The sequence below is a fragment of the Cibotium barometz genome, chromosome 64 (genome assembly GCF_041138505.1).
Source record: "Cibotium barometz isolate CiBa-2024 chromosome 64, ASM4113850v1, whole genome shotgun sequence".
NCBI classification, from domain to species: domain Eukaryota; kingdom Viridiplantae; phylum Streptophyta; class Polypodiopsida; order Cyatheales; family Cibotiaceae; genus Cibotium; species Cibotium barometz.
Genome location: NC_141109.1, coordinates 3,796,954 through 3,801,322, shown reverse-complemented (window position 1 = coordinate 3,801,322; position 4,369 = coordinate 3,796,954). Strand labels below are relative to the sequence as shown.

Genomic DNA, 4,369 nt, shown 5'->3' with positions numbered 1-4,369 from the left:
CCAAATTCGACTGTAGAACCCTAGAGCTAGATCTAATCCAAAGCAGAATAATCCAATGGAACCAACAGGAAATCTGGAAAATCAGCAAATCCCCAACCTTCAATATCCTAGCCTTTCAATGGTTAGAGAACAAACCCCTTCTCCCCATCCCTAATCTCGAAAAATCCCCCCCAATTCATGTTACTCTTAACCGCGGATGGAATATCCATTGGGATAGGAAAAAATGGTACAACAGTCTCAAGGAGCTATGGAGCTCACACATTGAACCCAAGAAATCATGTCTTGCCTGGCTGGCAGCCTACAGAGCCATATGGACACAGAGCAAGGCTGCAAAGCTCAACATCGCCTCAAATCAATGTGCAAGATGCGGCTTACCTGAGGACGACCTCCACATCTTCTTCCATTGCAAGCACATTTCAAACACTTTCAAAGAGCTACATGCATCTATTCTTAGATGGGGTAAAGATGTAAATTGGAAGAATACAATGTTAGGAGAAAACATAGGATGCTCAACAACATTATGGAATGTAATCAGATGTATCTCTGGCATGCCTGTCTATAGAGGGTTGCAGTAACATTTGATAACCCTGAAATCAAGGGACCTCCTCTCTCTGTATGTTTAATTACAACATGCATCAGATATTGGTCCAAACAAACACAAGTCCTCTTCAGTTTGGAGAAGAGGTTATTGATTAAGCTCCAAAAGAGAGCGTCATATTACACCAAGGAAAAACTAGAAAAAACCAGAGATAACATTATCCTCATCCTATCTAAGGACAGATCATTAATAGAAGCAATCTGCAGAGGTAGCAGTAAGCAAACCCATATCTATGCCCATCAAGTGTAGAAGCGGATCAACATGTAGACAGTTTCCTGGAACCACGATAGGGAAGCTGAAATCGAAGCTAAGGCAAAGTGACCTGGCCAGCAGTGGAGGGGCACCAAAGGTCCAGCCTGTCTCCTATCGCCAGACCTCTGCCGATGGGACGGGGGAGCTTCCTGCAAGAAACACATAACAAATTAGTACGAACAAAAGAAATTCAAGGCCCTCAGTCATCCCATCGGATACAGACACATCCCTCTTCGAAAATCGAGAGCAGATACTCCACAAAAAGAAGTTGCCGCCGCCCACGACCTCTGTTCATCTGCTCCTCCTGCAAGGCAGACCTCAGGAATCAGAACAGAGTCTATCAGAACAGAGTCTATCTGCTAAAGGCCAACAGGCTAATGTACCTGGCAGGCTGTAGGGCCCTCAACCACCGCTGATGGTTCGCTGGAGTCTTCTACAAGGCTGTCAGATCAGGATAGTCCTGAAAAATAAAGGTAAAAAGCCCTCTATCCCTCTGTCAGACACGGCCCTGTCCAAAGAGCGAAGGTTCACCAGAGCTAGATGGCTCTGCTGAGTAGGACCGTGGCACTTCTTCCTGCAAGGGAGTTAAGAGGAATCAAAAAGAGGCATGCTCCTGAATTCCAACAAGGCAGAAATACCTTTCTGTAAAAGACGACCTGGAGCGTCGCCCGCAAGGAGGAAGAACAAAAGAGACAGCCGAACAAGGAAGATGAAGGCTTCCAGCCACGGGGAGAGGCCTCCATCACCCTATCCTGGGCGCCACCATCAGGTATGAAGACGTCGAACTCGGACTGGAAGCTCCCACGACCAGGGCAGGGATCTAACTTCAGCAAGCAAGTAGTCTCTTCCATCCATAGCAGCTGTCCAGGGCTAGTTTCACACCTTCCGCAACCGTTTAGAGGAGTCAGAAAGGCAGCTAATTGCTCAACAGCAAGGACATACACCTTACCTAGCCACCCTCCAATTCTCTGTGCACCGAGCAAGAAGGTGTAGAGCTAAATGCAAGTTCGGTCGAACGAGAGAGAAGGATTCAAGCAGATTGGAGTAGCCGCATTTGACCACCAGTGCTGGCGTGGACGAGATCGATAGCCAATAGGAGGTTGTTACGCATGTGCCGACACGTGTAGTCACATGCGACTACACGAGTTGGTCAGGTGCTCTTGCCACACGTCCAATGCATGATGGACACGTGGCCCATGTATCTTGGATTCTCCCTCTTTCATTAATATACCTGCCTGTTTTTGAAAAAAAGAACATATGGAGTATTAAATTGCTATGAAAGGCTACATCATCCACTTTCTTCTTCTTTTTTTGGGAGAGATTCGATCAATTTTCCTTTGCCGCCTTTGTCAACCGTTTTTTTCAGAGAGATTCGGGGCATTCGGGGAGTTCGGTGCAATGAGATTCATTTTTGGAAACGTCTTATGATCTGGCTCCATTATCCATATAAACTCTTCATTCGCTCTGTCTCTACGCTCCACACAAATTTTCTCTCTCTACAAGCCTCAAGCTAACTTCCCGATGGAAGTTGAAAGCCCCCATCTCGCAGATGTACTGGCCTCTTTAAAACTGCCGCAAACTCAAAAATTTAAGTTATTTTGTCCAATTTTGTATAATTTTGCACTTAAGTATGAAAATAGAATTTTATTAATCACAAATTAATAACTTTTTCAACTTGCAGCTTAATTTTGGGAGCTCTGGATTTTGCAATGTGATTTTCGAGCCTGTCGGAGTATTACTACAGCCCGCCCTCATTGAGGATGCAAACGCTCCGCCAGAGAGGCTCCTCAAGCGCATGCTGCGCACGAGTGTCTGGTATAAATACCAGACGGGGAAAATCCTGTCAGACGAGGCTTTCCGGCAACTGGCGTTGAAATACAACGCCGTGCAGGAGTCGGAAATCAGAAGGTGTCTGCTGGAAAGAGCGATGAAGCCTGTGCCGTCAATGCTGCAGCTTCTGGACATGCTGACGGACAGTGGGTTAAGGCTGTTCTGCGCGTCCAACGCGTCCAAGGAGGAGCAGCGGCGGCTGCAGGACGAGTTTCCTGCCGTATTCTCCAAGTTCGAGGCCATATTCACGTCCGCGGAGGAGGGTGTGGGAAAACCTTCGTTGGGTTTTTTCGAGCTGGTACTGGCCAAGGCAAGGATCAAGGCCGAGGAAACTTTCTTCATCGACTGTGATTTTGAGAACGTAGTGGCCGCCAAGTCGCTAGGGATGGGTGGTCATGTGGTGGCCGACCAAGACACAGTGAGGCGGATCGTGTGCCAGTGTCGGGATCGCCGCGCCACTGTCACGTGGGCGGGACGGTTTCTTCTTGACGCTGGAGCTGGGCACCCATCCCTCACCTCTGATGGCATCCGGATCCAAGATCACTTCGCCCAGTTCGTGATGGCCGACCTGCTCAACGACCCACGCTTTCTACCCATGCATTCCCCTCCGCCTCCTATCGGCCTCATAAAATTCATCAATATCAATTCGGGCTGCAGCACAGACTATTCTTCCGATGCGTGCACCTACACCCACATACCACACGATCTTGACACCACTTCCCTTGGCTTATCTGTACTCCATAAGTTTGGCAAGGTGGACCTTAACACCATTCACAGAGTCCTGGACCACATGCTTCAATTTGTGAGCAACGATAACATCCTGCAAGTCTACTTCGACCACGAACGGCCTCGCATAGACCCTGTGGTGGCTACCAATGTGATTTTCCTTTTCCACCTTGCCAATCGAGCCAAAGATGCTGAGGACACTGAGAGCTTTGTCCATCGTGTACTGCTACACCGAGCTTATCTACAACCTAGCCGAAGCTTTTCTTTTCTGCGTGGCTCGCCTAGTGCACAAGTTTCAGGACCACTTTGGAAAGAGTGGCTTGAGGAGTCTACTGGCAGCTAGGTTGGAAGAGCGCAAAGGTATGGGTGGTGATGCTCTTGCACTTGCCATGCGCATAGTCGCGTGCACCATGTCTGGGGTTGAGGTTAATAGAAGAGATGAGGAACTACTTGTGCAACTCCAGAATCTTGATGGGTCGTGGGATGCTCATCCTATATATCGCTATGGGAGCAATGCGAAAAGTTGGATTGGGAATGAGGCTCTAACTACAGCTTACGCGTTCATTGCACTTCAAGGAGAGCTTGCAACGCATAGATCAGTTAAGGTCATGGATTATTTCAAGTTAGCAGAAGGGCGCATGTTTCTCAACAGATCACAAAACACTCATCTTTAAAGTTTTCAAAACTTTTCTAAAGAATTTGTAGATTTTTTGACCTTAAATATTGTGATGTATGTGTGAATTTGTCCCTAACTGTTGGTTGTAACCGTCTTGCTAATCAATAGATGGAGCCTCTTCCAAAGGAGGCCTTTTGTGTTCTTGCTCAGGCACTTCACATTGGTGGAGAAGCTCTTCTTGCCCTTGCAATGTCTTTCACGCTTGACACATGTTTGAAATGCCTCTAGTGTTTGATGCAACTCACATGTTTGAGGGTGGGCTAAGCACAATATGGTTTATTTTAGTT

General features: G+C 47.4%; 1 pseudogene; it reads left to right on the top strand.

Annotated features, from left to right (window-relative positions):
- Window positions 1-2,371: 2,371 nt before the first annotated feature.
- Window positions 2,372-4,080, top strand: LOC147603219 (drimenol cyclase drtB-like; annotated as a pseudogene).
- Window positions 4,081-4,369: the final 289 nt, after the last annotated feature.